This window comes from Anomalospiza imberbis, chromosome 9 (assembly GCF_031753505.1).
Source record: "Anomalospiza imberbis isolate Cuckoo-Finch-1a 21T00152 chromosome 9, ASM3175350v1, whole genome shotgun sequence".
In the NCBI taxonomy this organism is placed as follows: domain Eukaryota; kingdom Metazoa; phylum Chordata; class Aves; order Passeriformes; family Viduidae; genus Anomalospiza; species Anomalospiza imberbis.
Window position 1 is genome coordinate 31,260,556 of NC_089689.1, and position 16,960 is coordinate 31,277,515.

The following is a 16,960-nucleotide window of genomic DNA, read 5'->3' on the forward strand; positions in this document are numbered from 1 at the left end:
TGCTGCTCCCGGGGATGGGGGGATGCTGATCCCGGGGATGGGGGGATGCTGATCCCAGGGATGGGGGGATGCTGCTCCCGGGGATGGGGGGATGCTGATCCCGGGGATGGAGGGATGCTGATCCCGGGGATGGAGGGATGCTGATCCCGGGGATGGAGGGATGCTGATCCCAGGGATGGGGGGATGCTGCTCCCGGGGATGGGGGGATGCTGCTCCCGGGGATGGGGGGATGCTGATCCCAGGGATGGGGGGATGCTGATCCCGGGGATGGAGGGATGCTGATCCCAGGGCTGTGGGGATGCTGCTCCCGGGGATGGGGGGATGCTGCTCCCAGGGATGGGGGGATGCTGATCCCAGGGATGGGGGGATGCTGCTCCCGGGGATGGAGGGATGCTGATCCCGGGGATGGAGGGATGCTGATCCTGGGGATGGAGGGATGCTGATCCCAGGGATGGGGGGATGCTGCTCCCGGGGATGGGGGGATGCTGATCCCAGGGATGGGGGGATGCTGATCCCGGGGATGGAGGGATGCTGATCCCAGGGCTGTGGGGATGCTGCTCCCGGGGATGGGGGGATGCTGCTCCCAGGGATGGGGGGATGCTGATCCCGGGGATGGGGGGATGCTGATCCCAGGGATGGGGGGATGCTGCTCCCGGGGATGGGGGGATGCTGATCCCGGGGATGGAGGGATGCTGATCCCGGGGATGGAGGGATGCTGATCCCGGGGATGGAGGGATGCTGATCCCAGGGATGGGGGGATGCTGCTCCCGGGGATGGGGGGATGCTGCTCCCGGGGATGGGGGGATGCTGATCCCAGGGATGGGGGGATGCTGATCCCGGGGATGGAGGGATGCTGATCCCAGGGCTGTGGGGATGCTGCTCCCGGGGATGGGGGGATGCTGCTCCCAGGGATGGGGGGATGCTGATCCCAGGGATGGGGGGATGCTGCTCCCGGGGATGGAGGGATGCTGATCCCGGGGATGGAGGGATGCTGATCCTGGGGATGGAGGGATGCTGATCCCAGGGATGGGGGGATGCTGCTCCCGGGGATGGGGGGATGCTGATCCCAGGGATGGGGGGATGCTGATCCCGGGGATGGAGGGATGCTGATCCCAGGGCTGTGGGGATGCTGCTCCCGGGGATGGGGGGATGCTGCTCCCAGGGATGGGGGGATGCTGATCCCAGGGATGGGGGGATGCTGATCCCAGGGATGGGGGGATGCTGCCTCCGGGGATGACGTCTGTGCCCTGCCGTGATGGGAGATAAAAGGCGGTTCACGCCCCTGCTGTGAGGGGTTTAACAAGTCACGCCAAAACAATGGGTGTTGACAATCCAGGAAAATCGGCATTAAGGTTTACGGTGCCCTTCCGTGGCCTGGCCGAACGATTCCCGCGGGCTGCGGAGCGGCACAAGCAGCCCGAGCAGGGGGAGGGAAGCGGTGGATTGTAAACAATCCAGCGGAAAGGATAAAATGGCAGAAAATGAATTAAAATTACACCTGGCTGTTTCCATGAAATGGAGTGGAAAGCTCCGTGGGCTGCGCTCGGGAGCGGGAGAGCGTTCGCTGTCATTATTCCCGGGAGCTGAGCGGCACAGCCCAAATCTCCCGAAGGCAGCGCTTGTGACAGCTCTCCCCGCTTCACCTGCAGTGTTACGGAAAATTAAAAGCCTAGCTTGGGGAAATCTCCCGGGGATTGTTCCCATCGAGTGGGAGAGAGGGAAGGAATACTCACCTAGTTTTCTCTCTCTGTTTTCCCCTCTATTTTTGCTTTTATAAGAACACAGATTAAAGTTCTATGGAAAGGATGTTACTAAGACACTGCTGAGATGTGCCTAAAAAAAGGACAGATTCATATAAAATATTTATGATTAATGTATTGTACTTCACCAGAGCAATTTAAATAGAGAGATTTCAGTATTTCTTAACATTGTGATGGAGATGTAAAAAAGCATTAGCAGCGAATACCTGCTGCTGATAAGCAGGTGGAGCAGGCAGAGGAGTCTGTTTGGGTGAGGAAAGGAGGAGAGCAGGAAACCCAGGGATGCATTGGTAGCTTCCCACGTGTGGCACATCCAGGGCTGTGGGCTCTGCCACCCAGGGATGCTGTCAGCTGCCAAAATTCCGTCTGTGTGCTGCACAGGAGCAGCAGAGAGTGCTTGGCTACCAGCTCAGGGGAAAATGAAAAAAAAAAAAAAAAAAAAAAAAAAAAAAAAAAAAAGCCAAAAGGGCATTAAACTTTGGGTTAAATTCGCTCCAGAAAACTGTGGCCCACTCGGGAATGCTGCCAGCCTCACCAGCACCTGACACCAGTCACACCCTGAACTTTTGATTTAATCACCAGCGTCACCAAACTCCATCTTTAAATTTTAATTGCTAAAATTCGTCTTTGAAGAATATTTTTCAGTATCAAGAATGTAAATAGTGATAGGGCTGGCCAGGAATAATATGAATAATTCAGCCTTACAGTATGCAAGTTTTATAATTGGAAATGAGGGGTTCACTCCTCCTGTATATTCAGTCATCATGGACTGCAGACACGAAAATAGGGGAAAAATGGGAAAAAGCCATAATTATTTAATGTTGTCATAGCACTGGAATGTTTTAGATTATATTTTGATGATAACAAAACCATGTGCACAGCTGAGCTACACCCCAGCAGGGGCTCAGGGCAGGTGAGGGGCTGCCAGCCCCACTCCTGCCCCAGCAGGAGGAGGGCAAACCCCGGGGCACCTCGGTATGCCCAGCAGATTCAGCATTTCCCGAGCTCGAGAAGAGCCCCTGGTGCTCCACGCTGCTGTTGGGTGTCCCACATCAGGGATGGAATAACAGGAATAACAGGGAGCAGCAGGAGCAAGGCCCGGCCCCACCTGCACCACGATTTCAGCACCCTCACAGTGGGGAACGATCCCTGATTCCAGCAGGGCAGGGAATGGATGCCTAATTCCAGCACTGCACTGAATTGATCCCTAATTCCAGTATTGCACAGAATGGATCCCTAATTCCAGCACAGCACAGAATTGATCTCTAATTCCTGCAGAGCAGGGAATGGATCCCTAATTCCAGCGTGGCACAGAATGGATCTCTAATTCCAGCACAGCACAGAATGGATCTCTAATTCCAGCACAGCACAGAATGGATCTCTAATTCCAGCGTGGCACAGAATGGATCTCTAATTCCAGCACAGCACTGGATGGATCTCTAATTCCAGCACAGCACTGGATGGATCCCTAATTCCAGCACAGCACAGAATGGATCTCTAATTCCAGCACAGCACTGGATGGATCTCTAATTCCAGCACAGCACTGGATGGATCCCTAATTCCAGCGTGGCACAGAATGGATCTCTAATTCCAGCACAGCACAGGATGGATCTCTAATTCCAGCACAGCACAGAATTGATCTCTAATTCCTGCAGAGCAGGGAATGGATCCCTAATTCCAGCACAGCACAGAATTGATCTCTAATTCCTGCAGAGCAGGGAATGGATCTCTAATTCCAGCGTGGCACAGAATGGATCTCTAATTCCAGCGTGGCACAGAATGGATCTCTAATTCCAGCACAGCACTGGATGGATCTCTAATTCCAGCACAGCACTTGATGGATCCCTAATTCCAGCACAGCACAGAATGGATCTCTAATTCCAGCACAGCACTGGATGGATCTCTAATTCCAGCACAGCACTGGATGGATCCCTAATTCCAGCGTGGCACAGAATGGATCTCTAATTCCAGCACAGCACAGGATGGATCTCTAATTCCAGCACGGCACTGGATGGATCTCTAATTCCAGCGTAGCACTGGATGGATCCCTAATTCCAGCATTGCATGGAATGGATCCCTCACCTCTCTGTCAGTGACCCCTGCTCTGGCCGGGTGTAGGTTTGGGGACCCCCAGGCCCCGCTCCTGCCCGCCCGTGCCCACAGCCCCATGCTCTAGGGACAGCCACGGGTCTGACCCCTCCCACTGTGCCCCTGGCCAGTGACCACAATTACCTGAGCAAAACCCACGCTAAAAGATGGTCAAAAGCCTCTCAGACAGAAACTGTTCCCCTCTTAGATAAACAACATGGAAATAATTCCTGCTGGGGCTCCTGCCAGCGAGCAGGGACAGGACGGGCAGGTGGCTGAGGGCAAGTTACAATAAATATTCATACCCAGAGTTAATACTAAAACATTTTCTTTACTACTTCCACTTTACTTATTTGTAGCTGCTGGAGAAGCAGGCATATTAGAATATTAATTTTCCGCTTTACTGGAATGACTTCAGAGTCAAGTGCCGTCGGAACACCGAATGCAAATGGGAGCAGTGAGGGTGGGACTCTCACTAATCCCCTTCAACGCCTTGGAAAGAAAAGCTCTGTTTATTTGCATTTTCCTTTTCGGAGTGTTCTTCAGATGTTTAAAAACCGCTGTGGAGAAGGTTTAGGCAGATTTCAGGGAGATGTGCAGCGCGGATCCCGTGGCGCAGGTGCTGCCCACCCCGCTCCTGCAGCTGAGCCTGCCCCAGGAGCGGCTCCCACGGAAGGGGTCGTGGGCTCACAGGCAGAGCCAGGCTGAAGGCTAGACTGGGCATTTTCTGCTGAATTTGCACACCATTCCTTGCAAATGGCCAGCTTCACATTTGTCCATTTAAATTCCTCTCCCTGAGGTGAAGAACAGAAGGAAGCAGCAGTTTGTGGCTTCTCAGGGAATTCCAGCAGAGCTTGTGAGGAGAGCCCAGCCCATCGCTGTGGGTGCACAAAGTGAAGGTCAAGGTCAAAGCAGCCTCGGCCGGGCCTTGCTGGGGCTCAGCTGCCACACGGTGACTTCATATCAAACAGTAAATTGGGTGTTTTCCTTCTCCACAAAAAACGAGCCATCCCCTGAGCAGGGAGGAGAGGAATGTCCCCAGAAGACCTTCCTGATGAAGGCAGTAATGCTATGTGGGTAGCAATAATGTTTAATTTTAATTAGCTGCTAATATTTTGGGAGGGCAGTTGGGGTTTTGTACATAGCGATATTGGCAGTTTGCTCATTTTGTGGAATTTAATATTGGATCAATTGGTTTCGGCAGCTGGGGAGAAGGGTCTTGGTAATGTTTGAGATAAAAAATGCCATCTCTCTCTACAATAAACCCAATCCAATCATTATTAAATCTTTTGGTAAATATCTTGAAGAAATTAGGTCTCCTAGTGTTTGTGCTCATGGATCAAGGAGAGAAAGACAGAGTCAGATGGTTTCCAGGTAAGCAAACAGGGAGAGTTTATTTCAGGGCATGGTAACATCAGCAGGGTGCCACGGACACACGGCTGGTTCCAGGTGCCAGGAAAGCAGGAAGTGCTTCAGGCACAAACACCTTGTGCACGGCGAAAACACAGACCTGGAGATTCATCACCTGCACAAGGGGGCTGGGGCAGAGCCACAGCACGGCAGGGAGGGATCCCTCACTGGGGACAGCATTGTCACTGTCTTCACTGGGACACAATGGGGACAGGGCTGTCCCCTCCTCACTGGGACACGGGGGACAGGGCTGTCCCCTCCTCACTGGGACACAACGGGGACAGCGTCGTCCCCTCCTCACTGGGACACAGGGGCATGGCGCTGTCACTCTCCTCAGTGGGACACGGGGGACAGGGCTGTCCCCTCCTCACTGGGACACAACGGGGACAGCGTCGTCCCCTCCTCACTGGGACACAGGGGCACGGCGCTGTCACTCTCCTCAGTGGGACACGGGGGACAGGGCTGTCCCCTCCTCACTGGGACACAACGGGGACAGCGTCGTCCCCTCCTCACTGGGACACAGGGGCACGGCGCTGTCACTCTCCTCAGTGGGACACGGGGGACAGCACTGTCCCCTGCTCTCTGGGGCACTCCCAGTGCAGCCCCCGTGCAGGCCCAGTTGTGCTCCCTGTGCCACGCAGGTGCCATGGCAATGCACGCGGTGTCTGGGCATGCTGAGCCAGGCCAGGGCCTGGCCACAAGGCAGCAAGTCCTACAAGCTCTTCCCTTAAGTTCCCAGGATTCCCAAGGATGAGATTGATCAGGATACCCACAGGTGGGGACCCTGAGCAAAACCCCTCCCATCGCAGCCACCGTGCTGTCGTTCTCTCCAAGGCAGACGCAAAGGTGCAGAGTTTGTAATTCCAAGTGATGTGTCTCTGCACCTTTGAAGGTCTGGAGAAGGCATTAATTACCCCCCTGGCATTAGCTCCTGCAGACGTGTTCCTCGTGTTCCTCGACGTGTTCCCTGCTCCAGCACAGCCGTGGCATTTCTGAAATTAATACAGTGGAGTCCGAGAGCTTCACACCTCCCCACGCCTGCCACGGGCAGCTTCGGGAGAAATCTGCTGCTGCTACAAGATCACATTTAAAATTTTGATATCTGCTTTAAAAGGGCAAACACTGCCAGCTGACAAATAATAAGTGGCCCTTTTGTATTCCATTCCAGTCTTATCCATTTTTCATGCCGTAGCAAGGTGAAGCTTTCCAATCAAGGAGCGGCAGCGTGGGCAAGTGCAGATAATATATTTTGATGGAGGTCTGTAATGAATATGGTATTTATGAAGACGCAAGTCATTAAAAGAAACCTTGCATGGTTGTTGCACATTATTTTATTGATTTTTCCAAATGCACAGATCAAGGCGAGGATCATACTTTACAAGAAACGTTTCAATTTCTAATCTTTAATTTGATAATGCATCACAGTATTTGCTGATTTGTGCCGTTGAGAGTTGGTGGGTTCATTGCCTCTGCACACACCGTGAATTCTAAATTCAGGGTGTGCTTTGGAAGTGGTGGAGAGGGCTGGTGAAAGTTTGGAGAGCAGATGGAGGTCGTTGCTCCTCTTCCCAATCCTTTATTCGTGTGTGCCACTGAAGGGTGTGCTGACTCCACTGAAGGCAGTTACAACGCCACTCGTCACTGCGGTGCTGAGGGCAGGAGCTCCTTGCAGACACAACCGATGTCAAACAGAAACTCCTGGGCACGAGGAAGCATTTTATTGACAGAATAATGCCTGGGCATCAGCGCTGAGAGCTCCCTGCACCCTCGTGCTGATCCGTATCGATCTGTATCGATCCGTATCGATCCCAATCGATCATCACCGTCCATGCACCAGGCAGGATCTGGGTGGGGACGGTGCTCAGTTGGGGCTGCCTCCAGCAGCTGCACTGCTGGACAAACCCTCTGCTTGGAGGACCTCTGTCGCCCTGATTTTTTAAGATTTTCGAAAGTCTTCTGAGTTTACATTCTTGTAGCAAACTTTCTCACACACATTCTGTAAATAACTTATTGTTTTGCATTCCTTCATAGAGGCAGAGAGATTTGATGGACTGGTGGTTTGTCCAGTGTCATTGGAGAGGTGGCACTTTCACCCTCCAGTCCTCTGTCACCTTTGGAAAACTATAAATGCTGGAGTCAGAAAAAATAAATTAGTCTTTTGCTTTGACAATAGCAGTAGCTGGTGTCGTTCTTTCTCGTGTCCTATAGTGACAGACCTCCACTCCTGGAGATTGGCCCCTTTATCAAGAAATCAGACAATGCTGGTGCTTCTCACTGTCAATCACTGCGTGTTTGGGGGGCATTTAAGGATTGGTTTTACTTGGCATCTGCAGTGCAGCTCTTCCATTTTTGTCTTCCTTTGTGTATTATATATATGTACTGATTTAATACAGTAGAATATGCAATTTTTTCTAATTTAAAAAGACAGAAAAAAATTAAACCTACCTGGGGGCTGTGTGAGGTGGGAAGATGAACACACAGCTTTGGTGAATGTCCTTCCTTCCTACACGTGTTCATCCTCTTGAGAGGAAACAACGATTACCTTCAAAAGGCCAGTTTCGTGCCCCTGTTGCCCACTGGCACGGTGTACCAGTGGGGACATCAGGAAGGGCCAGTGACACTTTTCTGGGTGACACAAAGAGGAGCAGGAGACACAAGGTGGGAGGAAGAGGGGACACCAGCAGTGACATGGAGCCAGGGACAAAGGCCACACCAGCCAGTCCTGCTGCTTTCCCAGCCATGGGGTCAGGGAAGGAGCCCAGTGGTCAGCAGTGGTCAGCAGTGGTCAGCAGTGGTCAGCAGTGGTCAGCAGTGGCTGTGTGGCAGCAATGCTAACTGACTTGTACTTTAGGTGCACAGCTTGGAATTCTCCCAAGGTAGGAGAAAAGCCAGGAATTAGACAGAACCTGCAAATACGAGTTTAGATAGACCGGTTAATAACAGATTATTGTTTCCTGTGTCTGATCAGGAAAGTCCAGTATAAACAAGTCTTTTGAGAAGAAATGCAGGAAAAGAACCAACAAAAAGAATAGGAGTGTTCTTGAATGTCCTGCCTGAGCACAGAGCGAGCTCCATCCCAGTGGGGATGAGTGGTGGCTCAGGACACTGACCCACTGTCCTTTCCCAGAGAGCTGCCCACGGGGAAGGTTTGCTGTGCTCTGCTGCGGGTGCTGCAGTGCCGGGGGCGATGGAAGCACACAGGAACGGGGCAAGGCAGAGCACGACCAGCAGCAGCCTGAGCACAGCAGGGAGGCGAGGAAGGGCTGCCTTCCCCAGCCTCCGGAGCTCCTGAGGAGGCTCCCACCCTCCCATCTGTTTTCCTGAAAACACAGCAAATCAAACATCACAGGCATTTCAAAAAGTAAAATCATTAATCTATGAAATGGGTCCAGCATGTGCACGCTATTTTTCCAGTACTAATTTTTCAATAGTGATTTATTTTTCCAATACTGATTAATTGATTATCTGCTCTTCGAGGCTTCCTGCTGCCACCCCACAGCAACAACGGTGAGTCCCTGGGATGTCCCAGGGATGCAAGACCCCAGGTGTCCCACTGGGCACATCCAAGGAGATGCGCCGAGGCATTTTAGCCTGCAGAGCTCTTAGGGGATTGTCCTGGGAGCAAAGAGCCCTGTCCATGGTCCCTGCAGCCACGATGTTCCCAGGAGAGCCTGTGTGGTGATGGGAGCTGCCTCCCCCCGGGTGGGTCCATTCTGGGGGCTTGGCACCGCCCCAGACCACACGAGGCTGCTCCCTGGTCACCAGGTTCTCAAAGGGCCATGGGGATGGGATGGGATGGGATGGGATGGGATGGGATGGGATGGGATGGGATGGGATGGGATGGGACCATCAGCAGGGCACAGACTGAGACTTCAGCAAATGGGATCCATATGGATGAGGCAGTGCCTCTCTTCCTGCTGGATGCTATTGCCTTCCCAGCAGCATTAATGTAATTTTCAATGAATTTTCATGAGACAGAATCCTTTCCCACTCCCTGTCACACTCAAGCAAAATTCCTTTGGGTCTGCAATGTCTGCATTAAACACCAGGTGACTGCCTGATTCTCAAGAGTATTTTATGATAAATAAATTCTCCTTTTGTCTTGGGAGCCATTATCCTCTTGCTGCCTAAGAAGGGTCTATTATTTGGTTTGTGCTGCTGACATCCTGCTTTTTAAGAACAATGTAGATTATTATCCCTAAGTGGAGGAATCACAGTGCTTTATGGAAACCCAGCTCTCTTAGTGAACTTGAGATTTGTTGACCCAAATCTGTAGTTCCCAGATTTTCACTCCTGTATTGTGCTTTCTGTGTCAGTTTTCTGAAGCAGCTTCCGCTGACAGCTGTGCTCCTGAGCTTGAGCACCTCCATTCACTAGCTCTTGTTTTCTCACTCTGAATAAATATTCACTTTTGGGTATTTACCATTTTTAAAAGTTGTTTTTCCTTTGTTGTGCTCTCTGTACAGACCACGGAACGCTCCCAGGACATGTGTGATGTGTAGGGCTGGGGTGGGGTGCCCAGGGAAGGGGTGCCCAGGGGTGGGGTGCCTGCTCAGTGGTGCCTGCTTAGCTCTGTTATAATGGTTCCACTATGCAACAAAGCACAAGAGGGAAAAACTGTCTGAGCCCTTCAGTGGAGCATGGGAAAAAGGCATAAAGGACACAGCTGGAAACAGCCCTGCCACGGTGTGCTGCCTGCCAGCCTCAGCCAGAGTGAATTAGATGGAGTTTGTGACCAAAAAGTGAGAAATTATATTGTCAAGGTAGCAAATGCCTCAGTGGGATTTTCAATTGCACCTGCTGGAATTGCAGACAGTGCTGGGAGAGAAGTGTCCCCAGGAGAGGGGCTGGGCCTGGCGGGGCAGTGCCCACAGGCACGGGAAAGCCTTGGGCTTCATGCTGGGCTTTGTGTGCAGCCCATAAAGCCAAAACAAGTGCCTCAGAGCATGGGCTGGACCTTGCCAAACGAGCTGGTCGAGCATATGACCATGGCTGAAGGCTCAAGGACAGCAGCAGCAGTGAGTGTTGTTAACAAAAATACCCCAAAAGTGGCGGGTTCCCCTTCCTTCCTTCCTTCCTTCCTTCCTTCCTTCCTTCCTTCCTTCCTTCCTTCCTTCCTTCCTTCCTTCCTTCCTTCCTTCCTTCCTTCCTTCCTTCCTTCCTTCCTTCCTTCCTTCCTTCCTTCCTTCCTTCCTTCCTTCCTTCCTTCCTTCCTTCCTTCCTTCCTTCCTTCCTTCCTTCCCTCCTTCCCTCCTTCCCTCCTTCCCTCCTTCCCTCCTTCCCTCCTTCCCTCCTTCCCTCCTTCCCTCCTTCCTCCCTCCCTTCCTCCCTTCCTTCCTCCCTTCCTCCCTCCCTTCCTCCCTCCCTTCCTCCCTCCCTTCCTCCCTCCCTTCCTCCCTTCCTCCCTTCCTCCCTCCCTTCCTCCCTTCCTCCCTTCCTTCCCTCCCCAAGAGGTGACAGGAAGAAAAGGACTTTCATATTTGCTCTTTTATGTTGCAAATGCTGTGACCTCTACGATTAGTTCGATCAGGTGACAAAATTCTGCTGGAAGTTTGAACACTGAATCAAAGATTTTCCTTTTTTTTTTTTTTTTTTTTTTTTTTTTTTTTTTTTTTTTTTTTAATCAAGCTAATCTGGGCCATGACAGGGGAACACCTCCCTGCTGTGTAGCTCTGTCCCCCATCCCATCCTGGCTCCCCAGGTGCAGCTCCTGAGCCCACCTCTCCAGCCCTCATTCACACTCCCACCTGCCAGGGGTCGGGGAGGGGGCTGCTCACACCAAGATTTGTCTGATTTCTCATTTCTCCTCTGCTCGCATCAGGTGCAGCGAGGAAGGTGTTATAAAGCTTGAGAGAAACTGTTAAAACTAATTTCCATTATGCTGGATGGTTTAGCACAAGCTCTGCCACTGCATTTTAAGGAGGTTGTAGAGTGGGAGAAGTAGCCTAGAGGCAGAAAAGTAATCTAATCAAGGTACACCACAGAAAAGTTAATTAAGGCACCCTGGACCTAGTGGCCTTCTAGGATGGAGTGACTCCAGCAGTGGATAAAGGAAGAGCTCCAGATGTCATCGCTGGACTCCTCCAAGGCTGTAGCACAGTCCTGCTCAATTCCCTTCCCTGTAAATTGCAGAGAGATGGGATTGGTGGCTGGGCTGCTCGTGGGCAAGGAATTGCTTGGACAGTCACAGCCAGAGGGCCCAGGGCACAGCCAGAGGGTCATGGCACATCCAGAGGGTCATGGGCACAGCCAGAGGGTCATGGGCACAGCCAGAGGGCCCTGGGCACAGCCAGAGGGTCATGGGCACATCCAGAGGGTCATGGGCACATCCAGAGGGCCCTGGGCACAGCCAGAGGGTCATGGGCACATCCAGAGGGCCCTGGGCACAGCCAGAGGGTCATGGGCACATCCAGAAGGTCATGGCACATCCAGAGGGTCATGGGCACAGCCAGAGGGTCATGGCACATCCAGAGGGTCATGGGCACAGCCAGAGGGTCATGGCACAGCCAGAGGGTCATGGGCACATCCAGAGGGTCATGGGCACATCCAGAGGGCCCTGGGCACAGCCAGAGGCTCATGGGCACATCCAGAGGGTTGTGGCCAGCAGCTCAGAGCCCTGCTAGCCTGATGTGACACGTGGTGTCTCTCAGGGCTCCGTGCTGTGGCCAGCGCTGCTCGGTGCCTCCACCCATGCTGCAGACAGTGGCACCAGGGATGTCTGCAGCTGACAGCGAGCTGAGGGTGCAGCTGACACTCCTAAGGACATCCAGAGGGACCTGGGGAGCTCAAGGAATGGGCCCAGGGGAGCCTCAGGGGGGTTAATGAGGAACATGCAAGGTGCCACGCCGGGGTCATGGCAGCCCTCGGTCCTGGCACGGGTGAACGTGTGGAGAGCAGCCCTGGGAGCGGGAGCTGGGGATGCTGGGGGATGGAAGGACACCAGGGAGGATCCTCATGGCCCAGCATTTCCGAATTGGACGTCCTGCTGCAGCCTGAGCCCCGGCACACGAGCACCACATTTCCTCTGCTGCAACCGAGGGGCCTCCTCTGCCCCCAGCTGGGGCTGCTCCTCCTTCAGCTGAGCCAGAACTGGCAAAAAAAAAAAATGCTGCAGTGCTGGAAACCAGTTTCTTATTGATCTGATTTGGACAATTTACTCGTCTGCTGCTTTTTTTTTTAACAGACACCCTTGAAACCAGCCTCACCATAGCAACACACTTCATTAAAGCACATTGTAAATCAGCCTAATCTGGCAAAAGTGAGTACACAGAGCTGGTGCTGGGACTGCAGCAGGGATTCGCCCGGGTTCATCTCTCCAGACCACAGTGAAGCCAGCAGGATTTTAGCTGTGCTAAGAGGGAGGAATGCAGGGGCTGCTGCTGCCTGGATGCTGCTTCAGGGAGTGCAGTGCTCACAGAGGAGCTGCAGGGGTGCTGCACTGCTGGGCTGGCCCCTGGCCCCTGGCCCCTGTGCCCTGTCCCTCAGCCCATCCTTTCCTCCCTCATCCCCCAGAGCCCCTCAGGGGAGGTTTTGAGGGTCCCACCAGAGCAGCCACGTGTGGAACCCGCTGGATTCTGAGTCCAGAGCGGCTCTCAGCAGACAACTCCCACTGCCCCTCAGTGTCCCAGCTGTGTTCAAAGCCCAGAGCTGTGTGCCCAGGGAATGGGAACTTCCACAGGAGCCTGACAAACTGTGTCTGCACCGTCCCATGTTCACCCTGGGCAAGCAGACGTTTGCCTGGAAGAGCCTCTTTGAAACAGCAACACACTTTCCTGCATTTGAATGTGACATCTGGGGGAAATCTTTGCAAATTATCCAGAAAACGGAGGCAGAGAGATGCCATGAAAGCCACGGGTCCGTGCACGAGGAGGGAGAGACTCCTCACTCTCCAAGGCAAGCAGGGGATGCGAGAGGAGCCTGACAGCAGTCACGGGCAGGCTCTGTGAAACAACAATTACAGCTGGAAAACACCTCGGGAGAGCTCCTCCCTGCTCCTCCCTGCAGAGGTACCCCACAGACCTGGCAGCAGGCTCTGTCCCCCCACTGAGAGCTCACATGGTCAGAGGGTTCAGTCTCCGATGCTTTTTAAATGTCTACTCCCAAATACAGCTCCAAAATACCTCCTCACCCTCACAAGAAAAGTAGCACATGCTGACATGCTCACAAAGATTAATTTATCGTCTTGGTACACTTTCCCTAATAGGTTCTGGAATTTCCCTGGTCATTTTACGGGCATTTTCACAATCCATTTTATGGCTTTTCTTCACAAGTCTTTCTCTGCTTGGAAGAACAAATAAAACTTTTTTATTTTCCATTTCTACAGGCCCGATCTCCCGACATGACTTCAAACCCGAGGTTCACATGGTGCCTGACTTGTGCCCATCCCTCTCACAGCCTCCCTTGTGCCACACCACGCTCAGCTGGAAGCAGCTCCTGTCCTTTGCTGTTAGCTGATACAACAGAGCAGGCAATAAATAAGCTGCAGGAACCAAACACAGCAAATAATGATCATCTCCCATCCCAGCTCAGGGCAGCTAATGAGAGCTGATTTGTGGAAAAGGTCACGAGGAGAAGGAAGACGTTTCACAGGGATAACAAAATCCCTCTGATCATCCTGGCTCTCGGGGAGGGACTGCTCAGGGAGCAAAGGGAGCTGTTGGGATTTGCTGCTGCCTCCCCATCAGCTCTTCCAGGTGCTGCCCTGGCACAGCCCTGGGGGTGTGACACCTGGGGACGTGGGGCAGGGTGGCCTGGGCAGTGCTGGGGGAGCGCCCAGCCTCGGTGACCTTGGAGCTCTTCTCCAACACAACGATTCTGTGATTCCCTGATATTTTATGGCCCCTCTTTGTGAGGATGATGAGCATTAGGATTTGTATTTAAGGGGCTGGAAATTACATTTTGTTGCTTTGGCCTTTTCTCCTGTCTTTCTGGGAAAAAAGAGTTGACATGATTAATCTTCAGCTGAAAATTGAACTTTTACTTCAGAGATGCTCAAAATAAAGTGTTAAAACATCATATTGTAGATATCCAATGGAATATCTATCCATGGAAGTGTTAAGAGAAAAGTGGTAAGAATAGAAAATCTTAGACATCTTTAATTTGCATGTATTTAAGAAATAAGTAATTAAACATTATTTACTACCTGGCAGTGCCCAAACCACATTTCCACATGATATTTTGCTAAAGCTACATTTTTAAAACCTAATATTTATCATATTTTCTAACTGTGACTTGAAGGAACATTGGGCATTTTTTGTTCTAGACTCAGAGCCATTTACAGAGGATTTTATGAACTTTATTTTCCTCCTAAGCTGTTGCCAAATTTTTTGCATACCATAGCAGAACATCACCTTCAAAAGATTTCCTGCCCCAAAATAATTGAAACATTTAAGAAAAGGTTCAGTTGTCGTAGGAATGAATGCTCTAAACTGGGACATCTCCAAAAGAGTTAGATCAGATTGTTCTGTTAATAGGATTTTTTAAAGTAATTAGATCACAAAGCTGCTTTTGTCTTTCCTCATTCAGAGCATGGTGTGACAGCGCCAAACAAATTATTGTGAAAATAATAACTTGTTTATTTTAATCAGATATTGCCATTGGAATACTTTATCTGTTATCGTACAATTTTCAGTCGGATTCACACTGCAGAATTGTCTCACTTGATTCTTATCACCTCTGATTAATCTAATTTTCTGGGCATTTCACTTGAAGCTGCTTCCTTGCCTTCTGATCAGCAGAAATTGTGAGTTTGCTTTGATACTGGAGCTCAAGAGAAAGCCAGGCTTTGAAGGGGATCCTCTCTTGGATTAAAACACAGATTGCTGAGAAATTCCCATTTGAACCCCTGCTCAAAAGAAAACCAGCTCCTTTTTGGCAGTTGCCTTTCCCTCCTCACGTCAGGTTTATGTCTCCAGAAGGCTTCTGGCTGCTGTGAAGGTTTCTGGGTGCCTGGAGAGGCTCCGCTCGCCGGCATTGCTGGGGAGGCTCTGCCTGGCCAACATTCCAGATGTTTGCTGTGGGATGGGCACCTGCCAGGAGAAGAGGAGTCACTTAGCCATGGACTGGTGTAAACGTGTCCTGGAGAAGCAAGTTCCTGCCTCCATGTTTCCTTCAGAGGGTTGAGTTGCCTGGGAGATGTGTAGGGTGCTACAGAGACCACCTTCAGCAGAGGTGGGAAACAGGGACAGATTTGAAGTGGTCTGCAGCAAACAGTGGGGTTTTTTCAGCTCTGAAAGCAAATGAGAAAACCTGGGTTAGGCTGAAGTGAAATGGAACTGCTTCACTTTGGATGAATTCAGAAGACTTTGTATTATTTACTGTTTCATTAAATCATTTTCTCTTTATTTCACAGCAAAACATCAGCAAAAACACTTGGGTGATGAAAAAGAAAGATTCCCTTGTAACACAAAACCTGGTAGATGACCTGATTGCAGGCAGGTGCCCTGCTGCTGCAGTCAAGAGCTCTTCACATAGGAGGAGCATGTCATAAAATCCTGCAATGGTTTGGGTTGAAACAGACCTTAAATCTCATCTCATTCTACCCCTGCCATGGCAGGGACACCTCCCGCTGTCCCAGGCTGCTCAAGCCCCATCCAGCCCATCCTGGGACAATTCCAGGGATCCAGGAGCAGCCCCAGCTCCTCTCTGGGCAGCTGTGCCAGGGTTGCAGAACCCTGTCCATGCCGGGGCCAGCAGGACTGGACGTGGCCAGAGGCAGTGGCCAGAGGCAGTGGCCAGTGTCCGCAGGGCGCTGTGCCAGGGCTGAGCCCAGTGACACAGCCCCGCAGCTGGCACGGCAATAAACCACCCGGTGGCCACCGTGGGGTGCAGGCTGTGAGCCATGTGGGCTCTGGGAGACACGAGGCAAGCCAGCAAACCGCTGGGGCTGCTTTGCAGCTCCAAATCAGGGTCTGCAGTGCTGCTCCGGGGCTGCCAAAGGCCCTGCTGCTGCCACGGGACAGCACCCAGCCATGGAGAGCCCTGCTGCCCACCCCCGTGCCACAGGGCTCCGGCTGGGGTGCCCACCGGGCACAGGGAGCAGCAGTGGAGCCGGGGATAACAAAACCAGGGAGTGTTGCCTCCAGGACTGTGCAACTCTAAGGTGCACCGGGGCTGCAGGTGCTCAGTGCAGGTGGGGTTAAACTCAGGGGGGGCCTGCACACCCAGCAGCACTGGCACGGTCAGTGGGAATGAGAGAGGACTGGTAGAAACTTATTATTATTATTATTGTTGTTGTTGTTGTTGTTGTTGTTAATTATTTGAAGAGTCCTGGTGTCTCGGCAATGGTGCAGTCCGTGTTTGGGTGAGTTGTCAGCACAAGGCACCTGCTGCAGTAACACACCAGAACCTGCTGAGCAGGTAATGATGAAGGAGAGAAGAGGAGGACGTGGCCTTTCCACTTCCCCTGTGTGACGGCAGGAATTCTGCACACAAGCCCTCGGTATTTCATGTGCACAGCAATACTTGGATAATAAACCAGCCCTCAGCAGCTCGCAGGAGAACTTGGAATTGCTGTGTATGTGGTAAATCTCCAGCCTCAGCTTTATTAGCCCTGGGAGATTTATGGAGAGCCTGAAAGCCCATCATGGGCTGTGGCACGCTGATGGCAGCATTAAGACAATATTGTAAAACTGCTGTACAGTATAAACTGTGCGTTGTTATCACACAATCACCATAAATCTGCTCATTTTGCAAACTGGTTT